This window comes from Hylobates moloch, unplaced genomic scaffold (assembly GCF_009828535.3).
Source record: "Hylobates moloch isolate HMO894 unplaced genomic scaffold, HMol_V3 SCAFFOLD_6, whole genome shotgun sequence".
NCBI classification, from domain to species: Eukaryota; Metazoa; Chordata; class Mammalia; order Primates; family Hylobatidae; genus Hylobates; species Hylobates moloch.
The window spans coordinates 134,610,274-134,626,691 of NW_026652281.1; the positions used below are offsets into that span (position 1 = coordinate 134,610,274).

At 40.9% G+C, this 16,418-nt stretch overlaps 1 pseudogene; it reads left to right on the top strand.

The window, feature by feature from the left end:
* The first annotated feature begins 1,638 nt into the window (after window positions 1–1,638).
* On the top strand, window positions 1,639–1,739 carry LOC116472043 (U6 spliceosomal RNA; annotated as a pseudogene).
* The last annotated feature ends 14,679 nt before the right edge of the window (window positions 1,740–16,418 follow it).

Consider the following 16,418-nt stretch of genomic DNA (forward strand, 5'->3'; position numbering starts at 1 on the left):
AAAATTAGCCAGGCGTGGTGGCACACCTGTAATCCCAGCTACTCAGGAAGCTGAGGCAGGAGATCGCTTAAACCTCGGAAGTGGAGGTTGCAGTGAGCCAAGATCACACCACTGCACTCCAGCCTGGGCGACAGAGTGAGACTCCATTTCAAAAAAAAAGAAAAGAATAAAATGGGAGACAGGTTTGCCTGACATTGTTCCCAGCTTGACTTTTCCCTTGGCTTAGTGATTTGGGGGTCCTAAGATTTATTTTCCTTTCACACTTCTCACATGCAGAATATATCCACCCCATCCCAGCAGCCCAAACGTCTTCACTCATTCCAGCATTAATTCCAAGTCTGAAGTGTCATCTATATTTCATCTGTATTAGATATGGGTGAGACTTGAAGTTTGATTCACCCTGAGGCAAATTTCCTCTCAGCTTCCAAATACAATGTGGTGGGACAGGCATAGGATAGACGTGCTGATTCCAAAAGAGAGATACTGAAAAGAACAAGGTGACAGGTCCCCAAAATTGCAAAACCTAGCAAGGCAAATTCCATCAGATCTTAATGCTCTACAACAATCTTCTTTGGCTGGATGTTCTGCCCTGTAGGCCCACTGGGTCAGCAGTGTCACCCCCACAGCACCAGGCAGTGGTCAGCACCATAGCTCTTTGTCACAGTCCCCCACCCCAAGGCACTGGGCAGGGGCAGCCTGGCCTGTTTAAGAGAAGGAGACTCCACCCTTTCACTCCCTGCCTCCCCAACCGCCCGCTGTGGTGGGAGTGGCAACCCTGATGATCTGTGAATCATTTTTCTTAAAGAATGAAGCGAGCTGTATTGTCCTGTCCGGTAGAACAAAATTCTAAAAGCCTTCCTTTGTTTCATCCTGTCTTTATTCCTTTTGGTCTAAACTGGCAATGTCTTTGCTGGTAAAACCCATCTCTACTTCTGGCTTCTAAAGAGATGGCTGACTAGCTCCGTGGGTTATTGTCCAGCCACACCCTTCGTGTCCTCTCCAGAAAATCCTTTTTCATTTTTTTGCAATATGAATAGGCCGATAATTTTCCAAATCTTCAAGTTCTGTTTCCTTTTTGCTCAGCAATTCCTTCCATTTATCTCCATCCACTCGCATTTTACATAAGTACCGAGGAGAAGCCAGGCTCCATCTTCAACACTCTGGAAATCTCTGCAGCTAAATATTTAAGTTCATCACTTGCAATTTCTACTCTCCACAAAACACTAGAACACAATTGGTGGTGGAGAAAACACAAACTCGAAGTGCTTTTTCCTCTTCTCTCACTCAACACGACAACCATCAACAGAGAAGACCTCTGTAATCAAAGATGTGGGGGCTTTCCCCACACGCCAAGCAGCAATCAATTTGGACACTATAGACAGCATAAGATCCCACAGGTTGAGGGCTCAGTTTCCAAGACTGGACCCCCTTCAGACACCAGACTTGTGTTCTTCCAGAACTTCTGACCGACTGGCTTCCAGTTGGGGTTCCCAGGACACCTCTTTGGGTTCAATTAGTTTACCAGAGCAGCTCACAGAACTCAGGGAAGCACTTGTTTACATAAACCCAGCAAGGCCTGTGTCTTTAGATTCTTCTTGACCTCTCTGTGCAATATTCCTTCCTCAAGAGTATAGGGCAGCTTGCTTCAGCACTACATCTATTAAATTGGAAAGATACAGAGATTACCCTGGCTCCTGTGGAAGGATGACATGAAAATTCATGACGCATTCTATACTTGAAAAATAAAAAATAAAGAGTATAGGGCCGGATCATCTCTGCAATGAGGGTCTATGACCCACAATTAGATTATAGTCCTGCTGTAGGCAGGTGAAAGAAGGGCAGAGGAAGGTCAGATTCTCTTTCCCGACACCTGTTTCTGAGGCCTAAAGTGCCCCAACGTCATAACAAAAGACTATAACAAGGGCTATGGGAGATATGAGCCAGGAACCATGGATGAAAACCAATATACATATATATCATAATATCACAGCAATTCAGCTGAACCCTTTGCCACGTTGTAAGTAGTATTGGGTTTCAGAAACCAATAGCCCAAGATATGGCACTTTGACACATTAAACTAAAGAAGTCTTAAGGTCTCTTTGACCTTTCCCCACACTCTCCTGTCTCTCAATCCTTTGTCTCTCCCAAAGCACAGCATGAAGTTGTTCTCTGAAGTTCCCTTATCTGCCTAAAGTCTGGACCTGCCAAAGAAGACAACAGTCTCGGGTGCCTTCCCTGTGGTTTCATTAACTGCATTCATATCGCAGGAAGACTGAAGTCTGTCAACATACCTGAACAGACTTTTGTCACAAACTATTGTCAGGTCTGTGGGCCAAAAGACTCTGTCCTAGGCCATTGTATGTTCTTCAAGCCCACTGAATTCCCCTAAACATCATGTACTATCCCCCTAAAATCATCCGCACTCCCCTATCTCCCTTTCCGCTAAGAAGTAGGGTATATAAACCTCCGTACCCCAATGGGATATTGGACAATCACTCTGTGATTCTCTCCCATGCATGGTAATAAATTTGTATGCATTGTCTCCAGTTAATCTGCCTTTTGCGAGTTGATTTTTTGCTGAAACTTCAGAGGGCAAAGGAGAAGTTTTCCCTTAGCCCCTACACAAGAATCACCTTTCCTCCATTTTCCAATAACATGTTCCTCATTTCCATCATAGACCTCACCAGAATAGCTCTTAATATTCATATTTCTACTAATATTCTGTTCCTGGTGGTATATGCAGTCTCTAAGATGACAGAAGCTTTCTCTATAGCTCTCCTCCTGTCTTCCTGAGCCCTGGCCAGAATCACCTTTAACATCTACACTTCTATTAACAGTCCTTCAAAGCAATCTTGGCTTTTTCTAGCATGCACCTCAAAGCTCATGCAGCCTCTACCCATTACCCAGTTCCAAACTCACTTCTGCATTTTTAGGTATTTTGTTATAGCATAGCCCACTTCTCAGGATCAAAACCTGTATTAGTCTGCTAAGGCTGCCAAAACAAAATAACACAGACTGGTGGCTTAAACAACAGACTTTTTTTTTTTTTTTTGAGACAGAGTCTCTCTCTGTTGCCCAGGCTGGAGTGCAGTGGTGCTATCTTGGCTCACTACAACCTCTACCTCCCAAGCTTAAGCAATCCTTTCACTTCCCAAGTAGCTAGGACTACAGGCACACACCACCACACCTGGCTAATTTTTGTATATTTTTGTTGAGATGTGATTTTGCCATGTAGGAGAGGCTGGTCTCAAACTCCTGGGCTCAAGCAATCCTCCCTCCTCAGCCTCCCAAAGTGCTGGGATTACAGGCGAGAGCAACCACACCCGGCCAGAAATTTATTTTCTCACAGTTCTGGAGGCTAGAAGTCCAAGCTCAAGCTCCCATCAGGCTTGCTTTCTGGCAAGGCCTCTCTTCCTGGCCTGTAGAATGGCCACCTCCTCACTGTGCCCTCACATGGCCTCTTCTCTGCACATCAGTGAGACAGAGAGGAGAGTGGAGGGGATGCGCTGGTGGGTCTCTTCCTCTTATTATTTTATCTTATTTTATTTTATTTTTGAGATGAAGGCTTGCTCTGTCACCCAGGCTGGAGTACAGTGGCACAATCTCAGCTCACTGCAACCTCCACCTCCCAGATTAAACAATTCTCCTGTCTCAGCCTCCTGAGTAGTTGGGATTACAGGTGTGTACCACCATGCCCAGCTAATTTTTTGTACTTTTAGTAGAGATGAGGGTCTCACCATGTTGGCCAGGCTGGTCTCGAACTCCTGACCTCAACTGATCCACCCACCTCGGCCTCCCAAAGTGCTGGGATTACAGGTGCAAGCCACCGTGCCCAGCTTCTCTTCCTTTTATTATAAAGACATCAATCCTATCGGAGTAGGGCCCCACCCTCGTGACCTCATTTAACCTTCATTACCTCCTTAGAAGCCCTATCTCCAAATCCAGTCACATTAGGGGTTAAGGTTCCAACGTATGAATTTGAGGGGTGGGAGAGACAAATGTAGTCTATAATTATGGCTATAACCCTAGAGCCATGAGACTAAAATTCTAGTCCCAGTTTTCTCTCCAACCAGCTCTGTGACCTTGGCTGGGTCACTTCTCCTTTCTGGGACTGAGTTTCTGCTGAATAACTTGGGAACGGGAATGCCTGCCACCAGTGCATCTCACCCAGGAGCTGTGACGAGCAATTGAGATGATGGAAGTGAAAGTTCCATGACAAGTGGAAAATGCTGAAGTGCCATGCCTAACTGACTTTGTAGACAGGTCTCCTTGCAAAAGACATACAAACTCCATACTCAAAGTTCCCTTCCCTTTATTGGCCCTCAGCTGATCAATATTTAATCAGCACATAGGCCTGAAAATTGGGAGGTGGCTCACAAGACAAAAAGTCCAGTGATTCATGCACGACCAAGGAGTCACCGAGTTCCCAGTGTAGTCTCATCCTACTCGTCCTCCCCACTTATCCACAGGAACGAGTATATATACAGCTTTGACCTCATAGAAGCCTTCCCATGTATTTGTAAAGAATGTATATGTTATTTATAAAGAATATTAAGTCGCTACATAATCTTTGAAATATTCATGACATTTAACCTAGTAATTACATTTCTGGGAAACTATCCTAAAAAAATAATCTGCAATGCACACACAGATTTATGGACTAGAATGCTCATAATGGTGTTATTTATAATAGTGAAAATATTGGAAACAACCTAAATATTCAACTGTGAAAGAACAGTTCATAAATTATAGATTATCCATAAGATGGATTATTATGCAGCCGCTTAAAATGTTGGGAGTTTCTGCTCTGATGGTAGGTGAAAAAAAGCAGGGTCCAAAATTACATTTAAGTCTGATCTCAGCTATGTAAATAAAAGATATTTTTAAAAAGACTAGAAGGAACCATGCCAAAATGTTAACAGTGGTTACCTCTGCATGGTAAAACTATGGATGACAGGGGTTTTTTTTTTGTTTGGTTTTGTTTTACTGTTTGTTCTTTCTCTCTCTTTCATTTTCTACAATAATGAAGGACAGTCATGCATTGCTTAATGACAGGGATACATTCTGAGACACATCATTAGGCGATTTTGTCATGGGAACATCATAGAGTGCACTTACACAAACCTAGATGGCATAGCCTACTATACAACCAGGCCATATGGTATAGCCTATTGCTTCTGGGCGACAAACCTGTACAGCATCCTACTGTACTGAATACCGTAGGCAACTGTAACACAATTGTAAGTACTTGTGCATCTAAACATAGAAAGTACAAGGCAGTGAGCTACGACGGGCTATGATGCCATTAGGGGACAGGAATGTTTCAGTCTTATGGGATCAGGCATCTGTCTGGCATCTGTCTCGTTGACTGAAATGTCATTATATGGCACATAACTATATTAATTTAGTCATGGGAGGGTGGGTAAGTATTAAAAACAGAAAGGAACACAAAAGGAAAAAGAGTTTTTCCTGGTATGTTAAACAGAGAGTTTTGCAAACTTGACCTCTGTATATATGACTGACTTTCTCCTCTGACGATGGGAAAACTGAGCCAAAGTTACAGCAACCAGTTCCAGAATGTGGGAGTTGAGGTGACACAGGTCACTGTTTATCTCTAGCTGGAATATACTATTAACATTATGCTTAGGAAGTGGCCATCCTGCCAGGCGTTAAATCCCTTTTCTGTCCCTTCGTAACTGTGTGAACTTGGGCCACTAAATTTTTCTGTGATGTTGTTGTCTCATCTATAAAGGACAATGATAATGACCGTTTTTGTGAGGCTTAAATGGGTATTTAGAATAGCACCCACCACATAGTAGGCAGTCAATGAATGCTAGCCAGAATTGCCCTCCTTCTACTACTAAGGAGTACTAAGAGGTGGGGTGTTATTTATAATGCCTACCTTGTGCTTTTAGTTGTATAATGTGTGAAGAGTCTAATTATACTTGTTCTCTAATTATTATCAATGATAATGGTCATGTTATACTATTATTGTCTTTTTCCTATCCCCTTTCCCTAGATCGTGAGCCCCTTGTGAATAAGAGCTGGACCTTGTTCTTCACTAAGCCCTCCAGCATTTGGGAGACACAATCAATGTTTAATTAAACAAATTAGAAGTTAAACAATTAATAATAATTATCTCATCCTGGCTCAGCACAAACTTTCAAGTCCCTCATTGAAGAATCATCTTTGTTGAGTCCCTGTTATGGGAATAATGTTTGACCTGTGATAACTTCGCTTTGTGAACCATTTTCTCAGCAACTTGCTCTTTTCTTTAAAGTTCTGTTTACTTAGATATAATTTACATATATTAACATTCTCCATTTTTTAAATCTATGGTTCCATGAGTTTTGACAAGCACACACAGTGGAATAACCACTTGCACAGTCAAGACCACACCAAAAACTTTCCTCCTATCTCTTTGCATTTAGCCACTCCCCTCACTCCTGGAATCACTGGTCTATTTTACGTCCTTCTCAAGTTGCCTTTTCCAGAATGTCACATAAATAGAACCACACAGGATGTAGACTCTGGATATGGTTTCTTTCACTTAGCATAGTGCATTTGAGATTCATCCAGGTCATTGCATTATCAATATTTCCTTCCTTTTTATTGTTCAGTAGTACTCCATTGTATAGATGTATCATTGTCAGTTTATTCAGTCACCCATGAAGGATATTTGGGTGTTTCAGTTTTTGGTGATTATGAATAAAGTCACTATATATATATATTCAGGTTTTATGTAAACACAATCTTTCGTTTCTGTAGGGTGAAAGCAATTCCACTGGGTATTGTGGTTAAGTGTATGTTTCACTTTACAAGAAACTGCAAAAAATATTTTCCAAAGTGGTTGTGAAATTTTGCCTTCCCACAAGCAGGGTATGAAAGTTCTGGTTGCTCTGCATCCCTGCAGCACTTGCTATTGCCAGTTCTTTTGATTTTAGCCATTGTAATGGATGTGTAGCTTCTTAGCAATTATCTTGTTCTTCAAATACTCCATGATGTGGCCAGGTAGGATGATTATATTCATTTCGATGAAAGGAATTAAAGCCTAAATAGAGTCTTTTACTCAAGTTTTATGGATATATTAAAGACTTCAGTCTTTATTTCTGTTTTTTTTTTTTTTCAAATAATTCACAAGAGAAGCAAATCTCCCTAAACCCTGGATAACTCACAAAGCTCATGAAATCATTCATTCAGCAAGCGTTCAATGAGTACCTATTATGTGCCCAGCATCTGCTAAAATCTACAGAGAGTCTGAGATAAGGTTTCCACTATAACAATTATGGTAGGGGGAGGGGCATAAAAGAAAGGAGCTGATAGGAACTGACAGGTAAATTAAGTGACCAATTACAGCGGAAGATCAAGTTTCTTGACATATGACTTGTGTCCTTAGATTTGTCAGCATTGGGTACTGTCCCCAACGTGGTGCATAATAACTACTATCATATCTGGAGTACCCTGACTGGTTCCAAGCACAGTGCCTACATCATCTCATTTAATGCCCATAACAGTCCCATGAAGAGATCTTAGGTTAAACTACGAGGAAGTGTTGATTTTGTAGGTCAGAAATAGTTAAGCATTGGTAATGTCATATGGTTCAACTGAATAATAATAGTTACTATTGATTGGACAAGGCTTACAATGTGCCTAGTGCATTACCTCATTTTATCCTCTCTGGTAAGTACTACTGATACTCCTACTTTACAGATGAGGCAACTGAGCCTGGAGGTAGTGGTACAATGGGAACTAGAAAATATTCATACAGAGTGAACAGGCAACCTACAGAATGGGAGAAAATTTTTGCAACCTACTCATCTGACAAAGGGCTAATATCCAGAATCTACAATGAACTCAAACAAATTTACAAGAAAAAAAACAAACAACCCCATCAAAAAGTGGGTGAAGGACATGAACAGACACTTCTCAAAAGAAGACATTTATGTAGCCAAAAAACACATGAAAAAATGCTCATCATCACTGGCCATCAGAGAAATGCAAATCAAAAACACAGTGAGATACCATCTCACACCAGTTAGAATGGCTATCATTAAAAAGTCAGGAAACAACAGGTGCTGGAGAGGATGTGGAGAAATAGGAACACTTTTACACTGTTGGTGGGACTGTAAACTAGTTCAACCATTGTGGAAGTCAGTGTGGCGATTCCTCAGGGATCTAGAACTAGAAATACCATTTGACCCAGCCATCCCATTACTGGGTATATACCCAAAGGACTATAAATCATGCTGCTATAAAGACACATGCACACGTATGTTTATTGCGGCACTATTCACAATAGCAAAGACTTGGAACCAACCCAAATGTCCAACAACGATAGACTGAATTAAGAAAATGTGGCACATATACACCATGGAATACTATGCAGCCATAAAAAGTGATGAGTTCATGTCCTTTGTAGGGACATGGATGAAACTGGAAAACATCATTCTCAGTAAACTATCGCAAGGACAAAAAACCAAACACCGCATGTTCTCACTCATAGGTGGGAATTGAACGATGAGAACTCATGGACACAGGAAGGGGAACATCACATTCCGGGTACTGTTGTGGGGCCTAATGCTAAATGACGAGTTAATGGGTGCAGCACACCAACATGGCACATGGATACATATGTAACAAACCTGCACATTGTGCACATGTACCCTAAAACCTAAAGTATAATAATAAAAAAAAAAAGAAAATATTCATACGGTAGCCAGGTTGGAGCCAAAGCCTGGATTCAAACCACAACGTGAGTAACACTAAAGTCACTGTGCTACTCTGATATTACCATAGATGAGCAAACTGAGGCCTGAAGAGGTGATATTGCCTGAGGGGTCCATGGACTGTCATGCCAAGGTTCATGGGTCATCCCAGCTTCAAACTCCTGGCCAAATAAGTTTTTCTCATTGCCTCCTTGTCACTCTGGAAATTGGGCTGAATTCAGGAGGCCTGTCCTTGGAAACACTGACATCTGAATGATGCCTCCTCAGCTCAAAGAACAGCCAGGAAAGAGGCACCAATGCCTGTTTTCTCCCATATGACCCTAATAGAAACATTTTTTTAATTAATAAACTTTATTTTTAGAGAAGTTTTAGGTTCATAGCAAAATTGAGAAGCTAGTACAGAGAGTTCCCATGTATCTCCTGGCACACATAAACAAAACCTCTCCCCCAACTATCTATATCTCACACTGTAGATTTGTTACAATTGATGAACTTATATTGACACATCATCACCCCAAATTCATAGTTTACCTTAGACTTCACTCTTGACACATTCTATGGGTTTTAACAAATGTATGCCATTACAGTGACATACGGAATAGTTTCACTGCCCTAAAAATCCTCTGTGTTCTGCCCATTCATCCCTTCCTCCCCACTAATTCTTGATCATCACTAATCTTGTTTACTGTCTTCACAGTTTTGCCTTTTCCAGAATGCACGCAGTTGGAATCACACAGCATGAAGCCTTTTCAGACTGGCTTCTTTCACTTAGTAATTGGCATCTAAGTTTCCTCTATGTCTTTTCATGGCTTGATAGCTTACTTCTTTATTCCATTGTCTATATATACTGCAGTATATATATTAATTCCCCTATTAAAGGATACTTTGGTTGCTTCCAAGTTTTTGGCAATTATGGATAAAGCTAGATTATGAATAAACATTAGTGTGTAGATTCTTGTGTGGACATAAGTTTTCAATTCATTTGAGTAAATGCCAAGGAGCCTGATTGCTGGATGGTAAAATAAGAGTATGTTTAGTTGTGTAATAAACCGCCAGACTTTGGTGGGATGCAGTGGCTCATGTCTGTAATCCCAGTACTTTGGGAGGCCTAGGTAGGTGTATCACCTGAGGTTGGAAGTTTGAGACCAGCCTGGCCAACATGGTGAAACCCCGTCTGTACTAAAAACACAAAAATTAGCCAGGGGTGGTGGCACATGCCTGTAATCCCAGCTATTTGGGAGGCTGAGGCAGGAGAATCACTTGAACCTGGGAGGTGGAGCTTGCACTGAGCTGAGATCAAGCCACTGCACTCCAGCCTGGGTGACAGAGTAAGACTCCATCTAAAAAATAATAAAAATAAAAAATAAAATAAACTGCTAGGCTGTCTTTCAAAGTGGCTGTGCCATTTTGCATTTCCACCAGTAATGAATGAGAATTCCTATTGCTCCACATCCTCATTGGCATTTGATCTTGTCAGTGTTTTGGATTTGGGCCATTGTAATAGCTATATAGGTAGTGGTATCTTGCTGTTTTAATCAGCAATCCTCTAATAACGTACGATATTGAACATCTTTTTATGTGCTTATTTTCCATCTGTGTATCTTCTTTGGTAAGGTGTCTGTTCAGGTCCTTTGCCTATTTTTCATTTGGGTTGCTAATTTTCTTATTGTTGAGTTTTAACAGCTCTTGATATTTTTTGGATAAAGGTTGTTTATCAGATATGTTTTCTGCAAATATTTTCTCCAAATTCATGGCTTATGTTCTCATTCTCTTCATATTGTCATCACACTGCAGAAGTTTTTATTTATTTTTATTATTATTATTATTATTAGAGACAAGATCTGGCTCTATCGCCCAGGCTAGAGTGCAATGGTGCACTCTTGGCTCAATGCAACCTCTGCTGCTGGGCTCAGGCCATCCTCTCACCTCAGCCTCCTGAGTAGCTGGGACTACAAGTACGTGCCACCGTGACCAGCTAATTTTTTTTTTTTTTTTTTTTTTTTTTTTTTTGGAGAAACCAGGTTTCACCTTCTTGCCCAGGTTGGTCTCAACCTTGGGAGCTCTAGTGATCTTCCCACCTCGGTCTCCCAAAGTGATGGGATTACAGATAGAAGCCACCACACCTAGCCAGAAATTTTTAATTTAATGAAGTCCAGCTTATCAATTGTTTCTTGCAAGAATCATGCCTTTGATGTTGTGTCTAGAAAGTCATCACCATACCCAAGATCATCAAGGTTTTCTTCTATGTTGTATTCAAACAGTTTCACAGTTTTGCATTTTATGTTTAGGTCTATAATATCCATTGTGAGTTAATTTCTTTTTTTTTTTTTTTTTTTTTAAGACGGAGTCTCGCTCTGTCTCCCAGGCTGGAGTGCAGTGGCGCAATCTCGGCTCACTGCAAGCTCCGCCTCCCGGGTTCACGCCATTCTCCTGCCTCAGCCTCTCTGAGTAGCTGGGACTACAGGCGCCCGCCACTACGCCCGGCTAATTTTTTGTATTTTTAGTAGAGACGGGGTTTCACTGTGGTCTCGATCTCCTGACCTCGTGATCCGCCCGCCTCGGCCTCCCAAAGTGCTGGGATTACAAGCGTGAGCCACCGCGCCCGGCCGTGAGTTAATTTCTTAACGAGGGTAAGATCTGTGTCTAGATTCTTTTTTTTTTTACTTATGAGTGTCTAGTTTTTTTGTTATTGTTGAAGTGACTAGCTTGACTCCATTGTATTTGCCTTTGCTTCATTGTCAAAGATCTGTATTTTATGAGTTTTATTTTTGGGTTCTACTACTCCTCATTGATCTATTTGTCTATTCTTTCTCCAACACCACTGTCTTGACCACTATAGCTTTATAGTAAGGCTTGACAGATAGGTCCTCCAAATTTGTTCTCCATCAATATGGAGTCGGCTATGCTGGGTCTTTACCTCTCCATATAAACTTTAGAATCAGTTTATTGATATCCAAAAAATAACTTGTTTTTTTTTTTAATACAGTTTCACTCTGTCGCCCAGGCTGGAGCGCAGTGGCATGATCTTGGCTCACTGCAACCTCTGCCTCCAGGGTTCAAGCAATTCTCATGCTTCAGCTTCCCGAGTAGCTGGGACTACAGGTGCTCACCACCACGCCCAGCTAATTTATTTTTTCTTTTGTATTTTTCGTAGAGCTGGGGTTTCACCATGTTGGCCAGGCTGATCTCAAACTCCTGGCCTCAAGCGATCTGCCCACCTTGGCCTCCCAAAGTTCTGGGATTATAGGCATGAACCACCACACCCCGCTGTTTGTGTGTGTGTGTGTGTGTGTGTGTGTGTGTGTGTGTGTGTGTGTGTTGTGTGTGTGTGTGTGTGTGTGTGTGTGTGTGTGTGTGTGTGTGTGTGTTTTAATGGAATTGTGTTAATTCTACAGATCAAGTTAGGAAGAATTTGTATCTGGACAATAGTAAGTCTTCACATTCAGAACATGGAATAGCTCTCTATTTAGGTTTTTTTAGTTTTTGTAGTTTTTCTCATCCAGATCTTGTACATATTTTGTTAGACGTATACCTAAGTATTTCATTTTGGGGAAGGTGCTAATATAAATGGCATCATAGTCTGCTTTCTGTTGCTTGCAACAAAATACCTGAAAACTGGGTAATTGATAAAGAAATGCATTTGTTAGAATTGTGGAGGCTAAGAAGTCCAAAGTTGATGGGCGGCATCTGGTGCAGGTTATCTTGCTGGTGGGGACTGTCTGCAGAGTCCCAAGGTAACACAGGGTAGCACATGGTGAGAGGACTCAGCATGCTAGTCCAGTTCTCTCCTCCTCTTATAAGCCACCAGTCCCTTCCCATGATAACCAATTAATCCATTAATCCATGAATAGATTAATCCATTCATGAGGGCAAAGCCTCTTAAAGGCCCCTTCTCTCAGTACTGCCACATTGCGGATTAAGTTTCAACATGAATTTTTGAGGGGACAAACATTCAAACCAAAGTCATATGTTTTTAATGCAAATTCCAATTGTTCATTGATGGTATATAGAAAAGTGACTACCTTTTGTATATTAACCTGTATCTTATAACCTTGCTATAATTGCATATTAATTCCAAGAGTGGTTTTGGTTATTTTGTTTGTTCTGGTTAATTCTTTGAAATTTTCTTTTTTTTTTTTTCTTTTGAGATGAGTCTTGCTCTGTTGCCCAGGCTGGAGTGCAAGAGCTCCATCTTGGCTCACTGCAACCTCTGCCTCCCAGGTTCAAGCAATTCTTCTGCCTCAGCCTCCGGGGTAGCTGGGACTACAGGCATGTGCCACAACGCCCAGCTAATTTTTTGTATTTTTAGCAGAGACAGAGTTTCACCACGTTGGCCAGGCTGGTCTTGAACTCCTGGCCTCAAATGATACATCTGCCTTAGCCTTTCAAGTTGCTGGGATTATACAGGCATGAGCCACCATGCCTGGTGAAAGTATTTTTCTAAATCTCCAAGTATCTGGGGATTTTCCATCTATTTTTCTGTTATTGATTTCTAATTTCATTCAGTTGAAATCTGACTGAAGCCTTTGTATACTTTCTATTCTTTTAAAATTGTTAAGGTGTGTTTTACCGCTTAGAATGGGGTTTATCTTGGTGAATGTTCCATGACATCTTGAGAATGTATAAATCTGCTGTTCTTGAATGAAGTACTATTGGGTTCAACTATGCCCTTACTGATACTCTGCCTGCTTTATCTATCTCTTACTAACAGAGGAATATTGAGGTCCCCAACTATAATAGTGCCTTCATCTATTTCTCCTTGTTGTTCTATCAGCTTTTGCCTCACATAGTTTGATGCTCTCTGTTAGGTGCATACACTTTAGGGACTGTTAGGTCTTCTTGGAATATTGACACCTTCATCATTATATAATGTCTCCCTTTATTCCTGATAACATTCCTTGCTCCGAAGTCTGCTCTGTTACACTACAATCACTTTTGATTAGTATTAGCAGAGTGTATTTTTCTCTATCCCTTTCCTTTTAATCTGTATATGTCTTTATATTTAAAGTTGAGTTTATCACAGACAACAAATAGTTGAGTCTTCTTTTTTGATCTACTCTGATCTGTCTTCTAATTGATATATTTAGATCTTTGACATCTAAAGTGATTGTTGATATAGATGAACTATTACCTATCATATTTGTTACTTTTTTCTATTTGTTGCCCTTATTCTGTGTTCGTATTTTTGTCTTTCATATTTTCTCTGGTTTTTGTGGCTTTGAGCATTTTCATGATTTTCTCTCCTTTTTTAGCATATCAAGTTGTCCTAGGGTTTGGAAAATACATTTACAACTAATCCAAGTCCACTTTCAAATAACACTGTACCACTTCCTAAGTAGTGTGAATACCTTATAACAAAATAGTCCTGATTCCTCCCATTCCTTGTATTATTGCTGTGATTCATTTCTCTGACAGATAATCATGCACAAGTATATATAAACATTTATAATTGAATACATTGTTGTTACTATTATTTTGAACACAATGTTATCTCTTAGAAGAATTAAGAATAGGAAAAATAAAAGTTTCCATTTTATTGTCATTTATTTATTCTCTGTTGCTCATTTTTTCTTTATGTAAACGTGTTTCTGACCCTATATCAATTTCATTCTCCCTGAAGAACTTTTAAAAAATATTTATTGGCCAGGCATGGTAGCTCACGCCTGTAATCCCAGCACTTTGAGAGGTGGAGACAGGCGGATCATGAGGTCAAGAGATCAAGACCATCCTGGCCAACATGGTGAAACCGCATCTCTACTAAAAATACAAAAATTAGCTGGGCCTGTAGTCCCAGCTACTCAAGAGGCTGGAGAATCACTTGAACCTGGGAGGTGGAGGTTGCAGTGAGCCGAGATCACGCCACTGCACTCCAGCCTGGGCAGCTGAGCGAGACTCCGTCTAACAACAACAACAACAAAATGCTTGCAAGGCAGACCCATTGGCAACAAATTCCTTCCATTTCTCTCTTTGTTTTTTTTTTGAGACAGAATCTCATCTTTGCCAGGTGAGCAGTGTGCAGTCTCAGTCGTGCAACCATCTGGGTCAGAGATGGTGTTTCACCACTTTGGCAAGGCTGATCTCGAACTCATGACCTCAGGTAATCCACCCACCTCAGCCTCCCAAAGTGCTGGGATTACAGGCGTAAGCCATTGCACTCAGCCTCTCCTTTATTTTTGAAGAATTCTATACCATGGTGTACAGAATTCTGGATTGGTGGGATTTTCTCTTAACACTTTAAATATTACACTCAATTCTCTTCTTGCTTGCATGGTTTCTGAAAAGCTAGGTCCAATTTTTTGCTCTTCCTTAAGTAAGGTGTTCTTTTTCCCCCTGGTTTCTTTCAAGGTTTTGCCTTTGTGTTTGATTTTCAGAAGTTTTATTATGATATGACTACGTGTAGTTTTTCGTTTGTTTGTTTGTTTTAACATATTCCTTGTGTGTGACTAGATGTCCCTGTTTTTTGTTTGTTTGTTTGTTTGTTTACTTGGCATATATCCTGCCTGGTGTTCTCTGAGCTTTTTGGATCTGTGGTTTGGTGTCTGGCATTAATTCAGGGAAATTCACATATTGCTTCCACTCCTTTCTCTTTTTCTTCTCCTTCTGGTATTTTCATTGTGCGTATCTGTACCTTTTGTACTTGTCTCACAATTCCTGGGTATTCTCTTTTTTTTTTTAGTCTTTTCTTCTCTTTGCTATTCAGTTTTGCAATTTTCTATTCTCACATCCTCGGGCTCAGAGATTTTTTTCTTAGCTGTGTTCAGTCTACTCATGAACCCATCATAGATTCTTCATTTCTGTAACAGTGATTTTAATCTCTAACATTTCTTTTTAATTCTTAGAATTCCCTCCTCTCTGTTTACATTATCTATCTGTTCTTGCATGTTGTCTCTTTTTCCATTAAAGCCCTCAGCATATTAATCATATTTAAATTTTTTTTCAGTTGGTTGGGCGTGGTGGCTCATGCCTGTAATCCCAGCATTTTGGGAGGCCAAGGCAGGTGGATCATCTGAAGTCAGGAGTTAAGACTAGCCTGGCCAACATGGTAAAGCCCTGTCTCTATTAAAAGTAACAAAAATTAGCTGGGCATGGTGGCACATGCCTGTAGTCCCTGCTACTCAGGAGGCTAAGGCAGGAGAATCGCTTGAACTGGGGAGGCAGAGGTTGCAGTGAGCTGAGATCACGCCACTGTACTCCAGCCTCAGCAACAGAGCAAGACTCTGTCTCAAAAATAAACTAATTAATTAATTTAATTTAATTTATTTTTCAGCTGATAATTCCAGCTTTCTTGCCATATTTGACTCTGGTTCTGGTGCTTATTCAGTCTCTTCAAACTGTGTTTTTTTATTTTAGTGTGCCTTTTGTGTTTAAAAGTAGACATACTGTACTGGGTAAAAAGAACTACAGTAAATAGTCCTGTAGTAATGTCATGGTAAGGTATGGGGGAAAGAGAAATGTTCTGTAGTCCTATGATGAGGTCTCAGTCTTTTGGTGAGCCTGTGCCCACGGACTGTGAACTTCACAAGTGCTACTCGGTCCCCTTCCCGACCTTAGGTGGGATGAAATGGCTAGAGGGAGTCAGAGTTGGGTATTCTTCTGTCCCCCAGGTAGGTTAGGTTCTGTTAAAACCCCAGCAGGTTAGGGGTCTGGTGAAATAGTTTCTCCTGAGGGCAGGCCTTAAGAACAGAATGCACT